The 19,058-nt window shown below is 44.2% G+C and overlaps 1 protein-coding gene across 1 annotated transcript in view; it reads right to left on the bottom strand.

The window, feature by feature from the left end:
- sdc2 (syndecan 2) overlaps nucleotides 1-19,058 on the bottom strand; it is a 157,991-nt gene that overhangs the window by 83,900 nt on the left and 55,033 nt on the right. The gene's annotated exons all lie outside the window — the stretch shown is intronic.

The raw sequence follows: 19,058 nt of genomic DNA, 5'->3' as shown, positions 1-19,058 counted from the left end.
AGATTTTTGCTTAAGCAAAAGAGGCTGTTATGGCTAGAATCAACTCCTGTCACTGCAATTTGCCTGTCACCTCAAGAGGTCTACAATGGATGCCATCTTATTAGCTTGTCCCGTTGTCTTGGACCACGTGGACAATACAAATACTTCCTCAGGCTGCTGTTTATTAACCACAGTTCAGGTTTAAAACCATCATTCCTACCATTCTGATCAAAAAGCACCAAAACTTGGGCTTCTTTACTTCCCTCTGCTCCTGGATCCTTAACTTCCTCACTGGAAGACCACAGTCTGTGCAGATCAGAAATAACATCTCCTCCTCACTGACAATCAACACTGGTGCACCACAGGGACGTGTGCTTAGCCCATTTCTCTACTCTCCCTACACCCACGACTGCCCGGCTAGGCATAGCTCAAATGCCATCTATAAATTTGCTGATGACACAACGATTGTTGGCAGAATCTCAGATGGTGAGGTGAGGACATACTAGATTAGCTGGTTGAGTGGTGTCACAGCAACAATCTTGCACTCAACGTCAGCAAGACCAAAGAATTCATTGTGGACTTCAGAATGGGAAAGTTGAAGGAACACACACCAGTCCTCATCGAGGGATCAGAAGTGGGAAGGGTAAGCAATTTCAGGTTCCTGTGTGTCAACGTCTCTGAGGATCTAACCTGGGCCCAACATATTGATGCAATTACAAAGGAGGCATGACAGTGGCTATATGTCATTAGGAGTTTGAAGAGATTTGCTATGTCACCAAAGACTCTCAAATTTCTACAGATGTGCTATGAAGAACATTCTAGCTAGCTGCATTACCGTCTGGTATGCAGGGGATGGAAGGCTACTGCACAGGATCGAAGAAAGCTACAGAGTTGCAAACTCAGTCAGTTCCATCATCACCACTAGCCTCCACGGTCTGCAGAACATCTTCAAGGAGCACTACCACAAAAAGGTGCATCCATCATTAAGGACCCCCATCACCCAGGACATGCCCTCTTCTCATTGATACCATCAGGGAGGAGGTTCAAGTGCCTGAAGACTCATGCTCAATGTTTCAGGAACCGCTTCTTCCCCTCCACCATCAGATTTCTGAATGGACATTGAACACTATCTCACTACTTCTCTTTCCTTTCTTTTTCCACCATTTAAGACTGGAAGAGCATAAGATATAGGAGCAGAATTAGGCCATTTGGCCCATTGAGTCTACTCCATTTCATCATGGCTGATCCACTTTTCCTCTCAGCCCCAATCTCCTGCCTTCTCTGCCTATAGCTTCATGCCCTGACTAATCAAGAATCTATCAATCTCTGCCTTAAATACACCCAATGACTTGGCGTCCACGGCTGCTTTCGGCAACGAAATCCACAGATTCACCATTCTTGAGCTTAAGAAATTCCTCCTCATGTCCATTCTAAACGGACATCCCCTGATTCTGAGGCTGTGCCCTCTGGTCTTATCCTCTCCCACTACAGGGAACGTTCAGTCTATCGAGGACTTTCAACATTTGATGGGTTTCAATGAGGTCACCCTTCATTCTTCTGAAATCCAGTGAGTAGAAACCCAAAGCCATCAAATGCTCCTCATACAACACGCCGTTCAATCCCAGAATCATCTTCATGAACCTCCTCTGGGCCCTCTCCAATACCAACACTTTCTTTCTAAGATAAGGGGCCCAAAACTGCTCACAATACTCCAAGTGAGGCCCCGTCAGTGCTTTATAAAGCCTCAACATTACATCCTTGCTTTTCTGTTCTAGTGCTCTGGTAATTTACAGTTTTTATTATTATGTATTGCAATGTACTGCTGCTACAAAACAACAATTTTTCCTACATATTCTGACTGAGATCCAAACAAAAAGCCATAAGCTAGAGAGAGCACTTCCTTGGGGGTAGTGGCATCCCATGTGCGGGTATGTGGCTTAATGTGGGGGGGGGGGGGCGGAGGTGTCTCTGCCCATCCTAAATCTCAGTCTATTTTTGTACTGTGGTTCAGAAAAGGTCATCACAGGATACTCCCTTATAAAAGACTGCTGTAATCCAATTGTCTGTAAACAGTATCCGTTCTAATTTGGTGACAGAGGGGTAGAAGAGAGATGGGGGAAAAAATTAGAAGTGAAGCAACTTCAATCTATTTCATCTCAGACTTTTATTTGTCTGTCCACACAATGCAGTATTATACAGTAAATGGACACCTTGTTAGAGACCTCCCGTAGCTAATAAAGTGTCCACTGGGTGAATGTTCATGGTCTTCTGCTGCTGTAGCCCGCCCACTTCAAGGTTCTACATGTTGTGTGTTCAGAGATGCTCTTCTGCACACCACCGTTGTAAGATGTGGTTATTTGAGTTACTGTCACCTTCCTGTCAGCTTGAACCAGTCTGGCCATTCTCCTCTGACCTCTCTCATTCACAAGGCATTTTCACTCAGAGAACTGCTGCTCACTGAATGCTTTTTTTTTTGTCTTTTCTCACCATTCTCTGTAAACTCTAGACACTGTTTTGTGTGAAATCCCAGGAAATCAGTAGTTTTTGAGATACTCAAACCATCCTGTCTGGGACAAACAACCATTTAAAGTTCAAAGTACATTTATTATCGAAGTACGTATACTGTATACAACCGTGAGATTTGTCTCCTGCCAGGAAACAAAGACCCACAAGAGAACCCATTAAAAATTCCCTCACAACAAACACCGAGAAATACCCAGTGTTGGAAAAAGATCAAATCATGCAAACAATAAAAAAGTAAACAAATAACACACTGAATATGAACTTCAGTGTCCACGAAAGTGAGGCCACAGGCCACAGAGCCGGTTCAGTGCTGATGTGAGCGAAGCCAGTCCAGGAACCCAAATCTTTCAGGATGTGAGAGGCAAGTTTATTACACCGAGAGTGGTGGGTGCATGCAACGTGCTGCCTGGGGTGGTGGTAGAGACAGATACATTAGAGAGTTCTAAACAACATTTAGATCAGCACATGAATGTGAGGAAAATGGAAGGATAGGCACATTGTTAGACAGAGGAGATTAGTGCAGTCGGCCATTTGATGATTAATTGAATTGGGTCAGCACAACACTGTGGGCTGAAGGGGCTGTTCCTGTGCTATACTGGTCTATGTTCTATAAAAGCAAGGCTTTGTGAGGCACAGTTCGTGCCTCAGGTATCTGACAGACTTTTTCAAGGATGTGTCAAAGCACATTGATGAAGGTACAGCATATTGGAAGGTCAAACGTGAAGGCAGAATATAGTATTAATGGTAAGCCCCTTGGCAGTGTGGAGGATCAGAGGGATCTTGGGATCCGAGTCCATAGGACACTCAAAGCAGCTGCGCAGGTTGACTCTGTGGTTAAGAAGGCATACGATGCATTGACCTTCATCAATCGTGGGATTGAGTTTAAGAGCTGAGAGGTAATGTTGCAGCTATATAGGACCCTGGTCAGACCCCATTTGGAGTACTGTGCTCAGTTCTGGTCACCTCACTACAAAAAGGATGTGGAAACTATAGAAAAGGTGCAGAGGAGATTTACAAGGATGTTGCCTGGATTGGGAAGCATGCCTTATGAGAATAGGTTGAGTGAACTTGGACTTTTCTCCTTGGAGCGACGGAGGATGAGAGGTGACCTGATAGAGGTGTATAAGATAATGAGAGGCATTGATCGTGTGGATAGTCAGAGGCTTTTCCCCAGGGCTGAAATTGCTAGCACGAGAGGGCACAGTTTTAAGGTGCTTGGAATTAGGTACAGAGGAGATGTCAGGGGTAAGTTTTTTACGCAGAGAGTGGTGAGTGTGTGGAATGGGCTGCCGGCGGCAGTGATGGAGCCGGATATGATAGGGTCTTTTAAGAGACTCCTGGATGGATACATGGAGCTTAGAAAAATAAGAGCTTTATGGGTAAGCCGAGGTAGTTCCAAGGTGGGGACATGTTCGGCACAGCTTTGTGGGCTGAACGGCCTGTATTGTGCTGTAGGTTTTCTATGTTTCGATCCGTCAAAGTTGTCACATAAATTCATACGGTGATTAAGGTGGCGTATGTTGGCCCTCATTAGTCAGGGGATTGAGTTCAAGAGGAGTGAGGTAATGTTACAGCTGTACAAAACTTTGGTTGGACCACACTTGGAGTATTGTGTTCAGTTCTGGTCACCTCAGTATCGGAAGGATGTGGAAGCCTTAGGGAGGGTGCAGAGGAGATTTACCAGGATGCTGCCTGGATTGGAGAGCGTGTCTTGTGAGCAGAGGTTGAGCGAACTAGGACTTTTCTCTTCGGAGTGAAGGAGGATGAGAGGTGACAACGACGCTAAGAGGCATAGGTCAAGTGGATAGTCAGAGACATCTCCCCAGGCGGAAATGGCTGATACGAGGGGGCATAATTTCAAGGTATTGGAGAAGAGTGTAGTCAGGGGCGGCGGGGAGGGGGGGGAATATCAGAGATGTTTTTTACATAGAGACTGGTGGGTGTGTGGAACGTGCTGCCAGGGGTGGTGGTAGAGGCAGATACATCAGGGACATTTAAGAAACTCTCAGATAGGCACGTGGGTGAAAGGAAAATGGAGGGTTCTGTGGGAGAGAAAGGTTAGATTGACCTTAAAAGGTCAGCACAACATTGTGGGCCAAAGGGCCTGTATTGTGCTGTGATGTTGTTCCTTGTTGTAACTGAAAGCTGCTTTTCTCTGTCAAGTTACCCAAACATAGAATATTTTAAGCATCCTCAGAACAGGACAAACACACAAATTTTGTAGAAAAAGTATTGCAACATCATTGGGTGTAGAATCTGAGAGACAATATCAGAACGACCCCTGGCCCCTACACATGGTGCTGAGGATTGAGCAGTGATTGGCTCCCTGACATTTTAAATCAATGGGTAACTCAAAAGTACACGGGGGGAGTGGGGAAATGGTAACTGGCGTAACAGGGTAGTGTAGGGGTCAGTAAACGGGGAGTGGGGGAATGGTAACTGGGGTAACAGGGTAGTGTAGGGGTTAGTAAACGGGGAGTGGGGGAATGGTAACTGGGGTAACAGGGTAGTGTAGGGGTTAGTAAATGGGGGAGTGGGGGAATGGTAACTGGGGTAACACTGTAGTGTAGGGGTTAGTAAACAGGGAGCGGGGGAATGGTAACTGGGGTAACAGGGTAGTGTAGGGGTTAGTGCAAACCTAATGATATCACAGCACCAGCTGGAAGATCGGGGTTCGATTCCTGCCCCTGTCTGTAAGAGGTTTCTACATTCCCCCCGGCAGGTTTTCTCTGGGTGCTCCGGTTTCCTCCCACAGCGCAAAGACGTACCAGGTTAGGACTGGTCAGTTGTGGCCGTGCTGTGTTGGCGACACTTGCAGGCTGCCCCCAGCACACCTCACTGATTTGATTTGAAGTAAATAACGCATTTCACTGGATGTTTGAACGTACATATGACAAATGAAGTTAATCTCTTGAGAAGTTGAAACAAAGCGGTTTGTGGCCACAATCTCTTTCCCTCCGGCTGTCAGGGAGAAGGTACCGCAGGATAACAACAAACACAGTCACGGTCAGGCTGGGTAACAGCTCCTTCCCCCAGGCTGTTTGACTGCCGAACACCGTTACCACCCACCACACATTATTTACGACTGTGCCAGGAGCACTATACTCAGTCCTGATGAAGGGTCTCAGCCCAAAACGTCGATGCTGCCTGACCTGCTGAGTTCCTCCAGCATTTTGTATGTGTTGCTCTGGATTTCCAGCATCTGCAGATTGTCTTGTGTTTGTGGAGTAACATTGTACTGTTGTGTATTTAGCTGTGTCAAACATGCAGTTTATGTCAACTTGCACATCTACAGAATGCTTTTTAATCTGTTAATATTCTTTTATGTGCTGTATGTATATACTGTATGTACTGTGTTTAACATAGAACATAGAACAATACAGCACATTACAGGCCCTTCGGCCCACAGTGTTGTGCCGACCCTCAAACCCTGCCTCCCATATAACACCCCACCTTAAATTCCTCCATATACCTGTCTAGTAGTCTCTTAAAGTTCTTTAAAGTTTTGGACCTCGATCCCTGAGGAACATTCACTGTAAACAGTTCTGGTGGAATGACAACACATTTGAATACTGTCTAAACCACTGACTCATGCTGACCCTCACCACCAGGAAGTTATGGTGTTGGAGGCCGGTGTGCAAGGACCCGAGCGAGGAGGCAATCAGAGAGTTAACAGAGGGTTTAGGGCGCTGAAACAGATAAACACCGGAAAGTTCAGGAAAGTTCATGAAAGATGTAAAAAGTTAAAGAATGTTACTTTTAGTTTGAGATTAACAGACTTTTACTGTGGAAAGAGTTTCCGGCACTGCACCATCTGAAATATATTATGTGTCTGGGACATAGTTTGTAGACACTGTTCTAAATTGCCTGCTTGGCAGCGAGGTCGGTTACATCAGACAATCACGGATTCCAAACATATGTTGCTTAAAAAATAACCCTTGGTCTGGTGAAAGCCAGTGCGGGATATTATACAGTGCAGGGTAAATCGACACCCCCCAAGTTGCAAGAACTTCCTATCCAAATGATTAACGTCCGTTCTTACTGTATTAACAACACTCCACCACCAAGAGGGAAATCCATGGACATTTAAACAACATCAAATACCCATCTCAACACACACAAAACGCTGGAGGAACGCAGCAGGTCAGGCAGCATCTGTGCAAATGAATAAAGAGTCGACGTTTCGAGCCGAGACCCTTCATCAGGATTGAGAAGGAAGGGGGAAGATGGCAGATGAAAACGGTGGGTGGAGGGGAAGGAGGATAGCGAGATGGTGATAGGTGAAGCCAGGTGAGTGGGAAAGACAAAGGGCGGGAGAAGAAGAAATCTGATAGGAGAGGAGAATGGACAATGGGAGAAAGGGAAGGAGGAGGGGAACCTGGGGGAGGTGAAGAGAGGGGAATAGAAAAAGAGGGGAGTGGGAGAGAATTTTTTTAACTGGAAGGAGAAATGGATATTCACACCATCAGCTTGGAGGCTACCCAGACGGAATATAAGTTGTTGTTCCACCACCCTGAGACTGGCTTCATCATGACACAAGAGGAGGCCATGGACTGACATCCCAGAGCAGGAATGAGAATCAAAATTAAAATGTTTAGCCACTGATAAAGTATCAAATCAATAAGATGATCTCCCCACCACCAAGGTTTCCAGCTCTGAACTCTCGTTTCCATACGTTACCTTCAACGTAATTGCTCCCTCGTGACACACTGCCATTCATTGCTGCTTTTACATGCAAGCACACTCTGGAAGTTCAAAATAAATTTATTATCAGAGCATGTGTCTCCATACACTGCCCTGAGATTCATTTTCTTGCAAACGTTCACAGTAAAGACAAAGAAACTCAATAGAATCAATGAAAATCCATACACAAGACAGGCAAACAAACCATCAAACTGCACAAATACAAAAAGAAAAATAATAATAAATAAATAAGCAATAAATATTGAGACCATGAGATGATGAATCTTTGAAAGTGAGTCCAGAGGTTGTGGGAACAGTTCAGTGATGGGGCGAGTGAAGTTGAGTGGAGTTATCCCCTTCAGTTGAGGGTAATAACTGTTCCAGAACCTGGTGGTCTGAGTCCTGAGGCTCCTGTACCTCCTTCCTGATGGCAGCAGTGAGAAGAGAGCATGACCTGGCTGGTGGGGGTTCCTGATGATGGATGCTGCTTTCTTGTGACAATGCTGGGGAGGGCTTTACCTGTGTCAGACTGGGCTGTATCCACTACTTTTTACAGGATTTGCTGTAAAGATAATTTACATTTTAAAAACAGAGAAACAACTTAATTGTAAGAGCAACTGGATGAGAGTGAACTTGTTATGAGAACAGTCTCAGTGACCGAGCGTTTTTCTCTTTGGGGTGAAGGAGGACAAGGCGTGACTTATAGAGGTTTACATGATGATACAAGGCAGAGATGGAGTGGACAGTCTGATACTTTTTCTCAGAGCAGAAATGACTCATCATTTTAAGGTGATTGGAGGGAAGTATGAGGGTGAGGGATGTCAGGTGTACATGAAACATGGTGGATGTGTGGAACAACCCATCATGGGTGATTGTAGAGACAGAAATATTACAGGCATTTCAGAAACTCTTAGATAGCCACATGATAGAAAATGGAGGGCTATGTGGGAGGGGAGGCTGGATTAATGTTGGAGTAGGTTGGAAGTCTGGCAAAAAGAAGGGCCATCTCTAATGTTTGATGCAAATGCCAACACAAAAAAAATCAACATTTTGAAACGTCATGCTTCCACACCCTTCCAATGTACTGAAATATCACAGACTGTAAAAACACACTGCAGATGCTGGAAATGCAGAGCAACACACAAAATGGTGCACAAACTCAGCAGGTCAGGCAGCAGTTATAGCGTAGAATACTATAAACATTTCCAGCCGAGACCCTTCTTCAGGACACAAGATGCACACTACATATATTTAGAATCTAGAATCAATTTTATGCTTACAGTTCTGTTAAATTCAGAGAAGTATAATGGAGTCAGAGTTAAAGAGCACTACAGCACCGAAACAGGCCCTTCGGCCCACTGAATCCATACCAAACCATTAATCTGCCAAGTCCCATTGACCATATGCAGCTGCAAACCATAATATAATTTACTGTAGAAGAACAGATATAGAACACAATATTACAGCTCGGGGTGTCAGAGTTCAGAGTTCAATCCCGAGTTCGTATATCCTCTCCATGGAAACTGCGGGTTACCTCCAGCTTCCTCCCACAGTCCCAAGGAGGCAATGGGTCATTGTAAAAAGTTGCATAGACTAGGGTTGAAACAGGGTTTGCTGGGACGTTGTGCCTCAAAGGGCCGAAAGTCTTGATGCACGCTGTCTCTCTATACACCGGAAATTAATAAAAACAGAACAGTACACTGGACAGGCCATTTGGCTAACACTAAGGGGGCATAATTTGAACATTAATGTTTAACACTTGTATCTGAATCTCAAAATGTCCCAGTGCATTCGGATGCTACAGCCTGCCTCTCCCCCAGTGGATCCCCCAATCCTTCTCCTTGGTAAATACCAACACAAAGGACTCAATTTGAACCTCGGTCACTTCATCGGCCCTGAGCAGACCTATCTTCTTTTGGTTACTGCCTTTTCAAAAACTTTATCTTCACAATAATCCTAAAACAAGTTCCAAATGTAGTTGTCTTTCAACCATGAACACATACAGCTAAATGAAACATCGCTCCTCTGGGGCCATGGTGCAAAACACAGTATGTACATTTATACAGCACATATAGTTATGCTACTGTCGTTAACACTGCCCAACGCACCAGCCTACCCACCATCAAAGACATAAATACAGAAAGGTGCCAGAAAAGGGCCAGTGATATCATGAAGGATCCCACCCACCCTGCTCATGGACCGTTTGTCCCACTCCCATCAGGGAGGAGGCTACACAACATCCACACCAGGACCATCAGACACAAACAGTTACCTTCCCCAAGCAGTGAGGCTGATCAACACCTCCACCCACTGACCCACCCCTCCACACCCCCAACTACCACTACTTTATCATTTCCTGTCAGTCACCTTACGTATAGCCTAGTATCACCTTACAGCAGGGGTCCCAACATTTTTTATGCCATAGACCCCCTACCATTAACCCTGAATGGACCATGGTTCCCAGTTTGGAAACCACTTCTTTATGGATATACGATCAATCTATGTATATAAGCTGTATCATGTATTTATATTTATTGTGTTTTTTTAAAATTATTATTGTGTTCTTTACTTGATTGTGTTTTTTTGTGCTATGTTGGATCTGGAGTAACAATTATTTCATTCTCCTACACTTCTGTACTGGAAATTACTTTAACTAATCTTGGACAATTGTGATTAACCATTGAAGCAAGAGATTTAGGAAGTGGTATCAAGAGCCCAGGAAAAAAAAGCAATGAAAATTCCGTGAGGTCAGAGTTCACCTCTGTAATGTAAAAAATCCAACATTAAAACTCCTGGCGTAAGCACTGGCAGTTACATTCGGAAACCCTGTTGTCACTCATTTCCTGCTCTTCTACAGAATGCGTTGTAGTAGCCCTCCCCAGGGTAAGCAGTGGAAAGCTGAAACGCCAAGTACGTCCGCTGTCTGACCGTATAACCGTTTGATGAATGAGGTTTAACTGAGTTAGAAAAGTTAAACAAAACGCTATATGTACTAATTAACAACCATGTCAACCCCTACATTTTACTTGTCAAGAACAATACTGCATTATTAAAAAAATGAAATCTGAAACAATTATTTAAAGAAGTTTAATTTCTACCTTGATTTCATGTTTGCCCCCCTAACCTTATTCTCTAAAGTGTTTAAGAAGTTAGAAGCCAACTTCCTACAGAGAGTTCTGCAACAGAACAATCTGCTCACCCTGCCTAATGCGTCAATTTTCTCAGAGCCAGCTGGTAAAGGAAGAGTCACAGTAACTTTTGTCCAAGCAGCGGCAAATATCAACAGTAATGCACACAAAGTGCAGGTCCGGCTGGTGAAATAGTATTTCACCATTTGGGCTCGGGCCAGTAATTTCTCTCCACCGATATGTTGAATATTTCCAGCATTTTCTGTTTCTATTTCAGATGTCCAGCATCTGATGGGTTTTCAAAGTTCAAAGTAAATTTATTATCAAAGTACATAAACGTCACCATATACCTCCCTGAGATCATTTTCTTGCGGGCATTCACAGTAAATCCAAGAACCATAATATTGCTTATTTAATTATTATTATTATTATTTATTCTTTTTGTATTTGCAGTTTGTTGTCTCTTGCACACTGGTTGAACGCCCATGTTGGGCATTTGTCGTTGACTCTGTCATGTTTATTACTCAGCGATTTGTTGAGTATGCCGGCAAGGAAATGGATCTCAGAGTTGTATATGGTGACATACATGTACCCTGAAACTTCCAGTCGAGATAGCACCAGTGTACAACACTCCCTCGGTCGCCATCTTCCAGATAGCTGACGAAAATATCTGTTTTACTTCTTCATCTGTTTTTCACCTTAAGAGTGTTTCCCGACTGTCAGAGCCTGTGATTTACTGCTTAGAGACTCACTGAGTGACCCAGCACTTTGCCATCTCCGAGAAGATTCCAGGAAGCCAGCGCCTACTCGGACAGCCTCAATGGAAAGAAACCGAGATGGGGCTCGAGCCGATGTTTGACTCCATTTCACTGGTTAAAGTATCGAGGAGGGTTGAGGCATCGAGGCAAATGCGGAAGGGAAGCAGGAGGTTTCAGCGCCGACTGCCTGCCTTTCGATCGATGCCAGAGGAGTCTGTGAGCGCCCTATCGCTGTTGCAGGCGCGTAGGCCTCTGCCTCATCTGGTAACCCTCTCACTCGATGAATGTCGGTAATATTGTAAGGTGTTCCCGTGGTTCTGCGGTTATGGATTGGACTGTTGTGCTTATGAGCTGTGGGCTTTTTCAGACTTATGATTTTTATATTCTGTGTTTTTATCACCCATCCCTTTTCCGTTTTGTTGTGCGAGGGGTGGGTGTTTCAGGGTTGTTGTTCTGCTAGTTTTTGTGCAGGGGTGGGGTTGCTTTAGGGGATCGATATTCCTGTTCTATTTTGTGTGGGTGAGGGGGGGTTTTGGGAGGCTGATGATTGGTATGTGGTTCTTTTTTGTGCAGGGGGGGCTGGCTTTGATATATCTCTTTCAATGACTTTCACATTCTTTCTTTGTTTTGTGACTATCTGGAGAAGACAGATTTCAGAGTTGTATTTGGATACACGCTTTGATAATAACTGAACCTTTGTAGCTTTTTCAACCATTGATGATAAAATTTACCTTGCACTTTGAACTTTGAATCAATGAAAGAACGTACCTAACAGGATAGGCAAACACCCAGTGTGCAAAAGATAAAAAAATTGTGCAAATATAAAAGAAAATAATGATAATAATAAATAAGCAATAAATATCAAGAGCTTGAAATGCAGAGTCCTTGAAAGTTGGTCCATGGGTTGTGGACTTCCTGACTCTGATTCCTCAGCTTTTTTTCCAATCCCAATGAAGGGTCTCAGCCCGAAACGTCACTGTATTTTTTTCCATAGATACTGCCTGGCTTGCTGAGTTCCTCCAGCACTCTGTGCGTGCTCCATTGGTTGTGGGAACATTTCAGTGATGGGGTAATAATTGTTCCTGAAGATGTTAGTGTGGGTCCTGTGGCTCCTGTACCTTCTCCCTGATGGCAACAGCAAGAACAGAGCATGGCCTGAATGGTGAGAGGACTCTGATGACGGATGATGCTTTCCTGCGACAGCGCTCCGTTTGGATGTTCTCAGCAGAGGAGAGGGCTTTCCCCGGGATGGACTGGGGTGTCCCCACTGCTTTTTGTAGGGATGTCCAGTCAAGGACATCGGTGTTTCCATACCAGCCTGTGATGCAGCCAGTCAATACTCTCCACCACACATCGACAGAAATTTGTCAAAGTTTTAGATATTGTGCCAAAAAATTTGCAAATTTCTAAGGATTTTGTGAATAAGATTGCTTTGAACACATCACGTTGAACATTACAGCACAGTACAGGCCCTTCAGCCCACAATGTTGTGCTGACCTTTTAACCCACTCCAAGATCAATCTCAACATTTAGCAGCAACTTCTTCCCAAATGGACAATGAGCACTATCTCAATATTTCTGTTCCTTTTTTAATCTCTTTTTGCACTACTTATTTAATTTAATCTTTTAAATATAATTCTTATTATTAGGTAGGGCTGCCTCAAAAACGACATATGCCAGCATATTAAACCTGATTCTGACTCTAACCTTTCCCCCTCACACAGCCCTCCTAATTTCTGTCATCCAAGTGGCTTTCTAAGATTCTCTTAAATGTTCCTAAATGCTGATTTATACTTCTGTGTAGTAGCCTACGCAAGTGGCCTACGCCGTTGTGAGCATTTATACTTGTGCGTTGGTGTGTCTGTGTCGTTCTGCAATTCACCACCAAAACGCTAGTTCACCTCCAGACATTTACACACCCTTTACACCTCCAGTTGTTTACACACACTTTACATCTCGAGACATTTACACACTCCTTATATCTCCAGACATTTCCACATTCTTTACATCTCCAGCTGCTTTGTGACCATCACCTACAAAGCAGGAGATATTCTGGTCACTGACTGAGACTCAGCCTAGAGTAATGTATTCAAATACTGTTCAGCACCCTAAATCGCTGATCCATGAACATGACCTTGCGCCAAACATTACAGCACAGTACAGGCCCTTCAGCGCATAACCTACTTTAAGATCGATCTAACCCTTCCCTCCCACATAGCCATCTATTTTTATGTCATCCATGTGCCTGTCTGAGAGTCTCTTGGACATCCAAAATGTATCTGCCTCTACCACCAACCCTGACAGGGCGTTTCATACACCCTCCATTCTCTATGTAAAGAACTTACCTGTGACATCCCTTTTATACATTCCTCCAATCACCTAAAAACTTATGTTCCCCTCATATTAGCAATGAGATTTACACACTCTGTACATCTCCAGCTGCTTTGTTGTGGATAGACCCTATACTTTCCTCCAATCACCTTAAAATTATGCCCCTCATATTTGCCATTTCTGTTCTGGGAAAAATTCTCTGACTATCCACTCAATCTACACCTGTTATCACCTCTATCACTTTACCTCTCACCCTCCTTCGCTCCACAGAAAAAGGACCCAGCTCGCTCCATTTGGGTCTGTAGTCCTTGGTGTTTATGCCGACCGATGCCTCAACATCTCGTACACATTGAATTAGAATTCAAATGGTTAGATTTTTGAACAAACACCAAAAAAACTATACTTGAACAAACATTAAAAGATATTTAAAGCTAGATTTTCCAGCATTTCCATGGACTACAGTACCTTCCACAGTGTACTGGAATTTGGTAAGATAGAATCTTGGTTGAAAACGACAATATATTTTAAACAAACCATGGTGAAAAAGAGGCAGTAATCTTGCTCACTAATCAACATCATCATATCCCATATCACATTGAATACTCCCCTTTGATTAGTGAACAATAGTGTTTAAAACCTCGAGAGACAGCACAGTCCACTGGAGATCCATGCATTCAGGAATGCATGCATTCATGCACGCAGTACAATTAACTTGCGCCCACTGGAGGATTAGGTATCACAGTTCCACAATTCCGGGGCTGGCCTTTTTGTGTGGAGATTCCAATGAGATGAAACCTCCGCAGTTGTGTTCCTGGTCCGGGGGAAGGAATGCGTGACATGGCAAAATGGGCAAAGTCAATAACCTTTAACTACTGCCACTGTCGCAAGGCTAACAGCTCAAACAAAAACCAAGCTGCAGGTATGGGTTGTCTATTGTCCTTCTTCAGTACATAAAAGATTGCATAGGCGTAATGTAAGATTACATTATTGCTGAGAGAATTGGACAATGAGAGAAGATTTGATAGAGGTATTCAACATTATGAGGTATATAGTTGGGGTAAATCAAGCAGGCTTTTTCCTTTGAGGTTGGGTGAGACTAGAACTAGAGCTCATAGGTTAAGGGTGAAAGGTGAAATGTTTAAGGGGAACCTGAGAGAGAACTTTTTCATTCAGAGGGTGGTGAGAGTGTGGAACAAGCTGCCAGCAGAAATGGTGGATTGTAAACAGGATCAGAACAGTTGAATACAGACATTCACATAACTGAGCATCTCTGAATTGCTCTGAGGTTTACCAGTACACCCACTTGTTAGTGCAAGTATCTAATCAGCCAAGCACATGGCAGCAGACCATGGTCAAGAGGTTCAATTGTTGTTCATACCAAACATCAGAATGGGGAAGAAATCTGATTCAAGCGGCTTTGACTGTAGAATGGTTGCTGGTGCCAGATGAGGTGGTATGAATATCTCAGAAACCGCTGATCTCTTTTATCTTCGCACACAACTGCCACCTGTGCCACGTGCCAGTGAGGGTAGAAACAGGATGATTTGGCGGATTAATGTGTGGCTGAGATGCAGGTGCCGGGGCCAGGGCTTCAGATGCTTGGATCACTGGGATCTCTTCTGGGGGAGGTATGACCTGTTCAAAAGTGACGGGTTGCACCCGAACCCGAGGGGGACCAATACTCCAGTGGGCAAGTCTGTTAGAGCTGTTGGGCAGGGTTTAAACTAATTTGGCAGGGGGTGGGAACTAGAGTGATGGGACACAGGATAAGACTGATTTTAAAAAAGCAAAGACACAACATAGTCAGTCTGTCAGGAAGGGCAGGCAGTTGATAGACAAAATTGCAGCCAGCAGGGTGAGTACCAGTGCATTAGTGATGCAGAATCAAAAAGGGTAACAAATACAGTACTCAGTGTTACATCTCAGTGCACAGAGTATAAGAAATAAATTGGATGATCTTGTTGCACTATTACAGATTGTCAGGTATGATGCTGTGGCCATCACTGAATCGTGGCTGAAGGATGGTTGTAGTTGGGAGCTGAATGTCCAAGGTTACACATTATATCAGAGGGATAGAAACGTAGGTAGAGGGGGTGGCCTGGCTCTGCTGGTAAAGAATGGCATCAAATCAATAGTGGGTTGTTGAATGCCTACAAGATGGTTTCTGAGAGCAGTTCATTGTTGAGCCTATTAGGGCATCAGCTATACTGGATTCGGTGTTCTGTAACGAACTGGAGGTGATTAGGGCGCTTAAGGTAAGAGAACCCCAAGGAAACAGTGATCATAGTATGATTGAGTTCAACTTGAAATTTGATAGGGAGAACGTAAAGTCTGATTTCAGTGGAATCAAGGAAATTACAGTGGTATGAGAGAGGAGTTGGCCAAAGTAAATTGGAAGGAGCTGCTGGCAGGGATGTCGGCAGAGCAGCAATGGCGTGCGTTTCTGGGAAAAACAAGGAAGGCGCGGGATACATGTGGGAATGAAAAGATGAAATATGAAAGCAAGCTAGCAAACAATATCAAAGTGGAAAGTAAGAGCTTTGTCAAGTATGTAAGAAATAAAAAAGAGATGAGAGTGGATATAGGACCACTGGAAAATGAGGCTGGAGAAATAATAACGGGGGCCAAGGAGATGGTGGATGAAGCAAATGAGTATTCTGCATCAGTTTTCACTGTGGAAGACACTAGCAATGTGCCAGATGTTGAAGGGTGTGAGGGAAGAGAAGTGAAAGCAGTTACCATTAGAAGGGAGAAGGTGCTCAAAAAGCTGAAAGACCCAAGGGTACATAAGTCACCCGGACCAGATGAACTGCCCTCTTGGATTCTGAAAGATGTAGCGGTAGAGATCGTGGAAGCATTAGAATTGATCACTCTTTAAGAAGGAAGAAGGCAGCAGAAAGGAAATTATAGACCAATTATTGACTTCAGTGGTTGGGAAGATGTTGGAGACAATTGTTAAGGATGAGGTTATGGGGTACTTAGTGACACAAGTCAAAGTCAGACAACACACATCAAAGTTGCTGGTGAACGCAGCAGGTCAGGCAGCATCTCCAGGAAGAGGCGCAGTCGACGTTTCAGGCTGAGACCCTTCGTCAGGACTAACTGAAGGAAGAGTGAGTAAGGGATTTGAAAGTGGGAGGGGGAGGGGGAGATCCGAAATGATAGGAGAAGGCAGGAGGGGGAGGGATGGAGCCAAGAGCTGGACAGGTGATAGGCAAAAGGGGATACGAGAGGATCATGGGACAGGAGGTCCGGGGAGAAAGACAAGGGGGGGGGCAACCAGAGGATGGGCAAGGGGTATAGTCAGAGGGACAGAGGGAGAAAAAGGAGAGAGAGAGAGAAAGAATGTGTGTATAAAAATAAATAACGGATGGGGTACGAGGGGGAGGTGGGGCATTAGCGGAAGTTAGAGAAGTCGATGTTCATACCATCAGGTTGGAGGCTACCCAGACGGAATACAACGTGGTGTTCCTCCAACCTGAGTGTGGCTTCACCTTTACAGTAGAGGAGGCCATGGATAGACATGTCAGAATGGGAATGGGATGTGGAATTAAAATGTGTGGCCACTGGGAGATCCTGCTTTCTCTGGCAGACAGAGCGTAGGTATTCAGCAAAGCGGTCTCCCAGTCTCCGTCGGGTCTCGCCAATATATAGAAGGCCACATCGGGAGCACCGGACGCAGTATATCAAGCCAGCCGACTCACAGGTGAAGTGTCGCCTCACCTGGAAGGACTGTCTGGAGCCCTGAATGGTGGTAAGGGAGGAAGTGTAAGGGCATGTGTAGCACTTGTTCCGCTTACTATGTGTAGCACTTGTTAGACAAAGTCAACATGGTTTCCTTAAGGGAAAATGTTCCCTGAAAAACCTAGTGGAATTCTTCGAGGAGTTTACACGTAGGATAGATAGGAAAGAATAGAAACCATGGAAACTACAGCACAGAAACAGGCCCTTTGGCCCTTCTTGGCTGTGCCGAACCATTTTCTGCCTAGTCCCACTGACCTGCACATGGACCATATCCCTCCATACACCTCCCATCCATGTATCTGTCCAATTTATTCTTAAATGTTAAAAAAGAACCCGCATTTACCACCTCGTCTGGCAGCTCATTCCATACTCCCACCACTCTCTGTGTGAAGAAGCCCCCGCTAATGTTCCCTTTAAACTTTCCCCCCTCCCTCACCCTTAACCCATGTCCTCTGGTTTTTTTCTCCCCTTGCCTCAGTGGAAAAAGCCTGCTTGCATTCACTCTATCTATATCCATCATAATTTTATATACCTCTATCAAATCTCCCCTCATTCTTCTACGCTCCAGGGAATAAAGTCCTAACCTATTCAACCTTTCTCTGTAACTGAGTTTCTCAAGTCCCGGCAACATCCTTGTAAAGCTTCTCTGCACTCTTTCAACCTTATTTATATCCTTCCTCTAATTTGGTGACCAAAACTGAACACAATACTCCAGATTCGGCCTCACTAATGCCTTATACAACCTCATCATAACATTCTAGCTCTTATACTCAATACTTTGATTAATAAAGGACAATGTACCAAAAGCTCTCTTTACGACCCTATCTACCTGTGACGCCACTTTTAGGGAATTTTGTATCTGTATTCCCAGATCCCTCTGTTCCACTGCACTCCTCAGTGCCTTACCATTAACCCTGTATGTTCTACCTTGGTTTGTCCTTCCAACGTGCAATACCTCACACTTGTCTGTATTAAACTCCATCTGATAAAGGGGATGCAGTGCAATGGTATTACAGGAAAGTTACTAACATGGTTAGAGCATTGGCTGATTGGTAGAAGGCAGTGAGTGGGAATAAAAGGATCCTTTCCTGGTTGGCTGCCAGTGACTAGTGATGTTCCGCAGGGGTCAGTATTGGGACCAATTTTTTTTATGCTGTTTATCAATGATTTAGATGATGGAATAGATGGCTTTGTTTCCAAGTTTGCAGATGATACTAAGGTTGGTGGACGGACAGGTAGTGTTGAGGAAACAGGTGCAGAATTGAATTGATCATTCCAGTTTGGCAAAAGAATAAATCAAGGAAGGTAGTGCACCCGTGCCTGACAAGAGAAATTAGGGATAGTATCAATTCCAAAGAAGTAGCATACAAATTAGCCAGAGAAAGTGGGTCACCTGAGGACTGGGAGAAATTCAGAGCTCAGCAGAGGAGGACAAAGGGCTTAATTAGGAAGGGGAAAAAAGATAATGAGAGAAAACTGGCAGGGAACATAAAAACGGACTGTAAAAGCTTTTATAGATATGTAAAAAGGAAAAGACTGGTAAAGACAAATGTAGGTCCCCTACAGACAGAAACAGGTGAATTGATTATGGGGAGCAAGGACATGGCAGACCAATTGAATAATTACTTTGGTTCTGTCTTCACTAAGGAGGACATAAATAATCTTCCAGAAATAGTAAGGGACAGAGGGTCCAGTGAGATGGAGGAACTGAGCGAAATACATGTTAGTAGGGAAGTGGTGTTAGGTAAATTGAAGGGATTGAAGGCAGATAAATCCCCAGGGCCAGATGGTCTGCATCCTAGAGTGCTTAAGGAAGTAGCCCAAGAAATAGTGGATGCATTAGTGATAATTTTTCAAAACTCGTTAGATTCTGGACTAGTCCCTGAGGATTGGAGGGTGGCTAATGTAACCC

Source organism: Mobula hypostoma, chromosome 1 (genome assembly GCF_963921235.1).
Source record: "Mobula hypostoma chromosome 1, sMobHyp1.1, whole genome shotgun sequence".
NCBI classification, from domain to species: domain Eukaryota; kingdom Metazoa; phylum Chordata; class Chondrichthyes; order Myliobatiformes; family Myliobatidae; genus Mobula; species Mobula hypostoma.
This window is presented reverse-complemented; position numbering and strand designations above follow the sequence as displayed.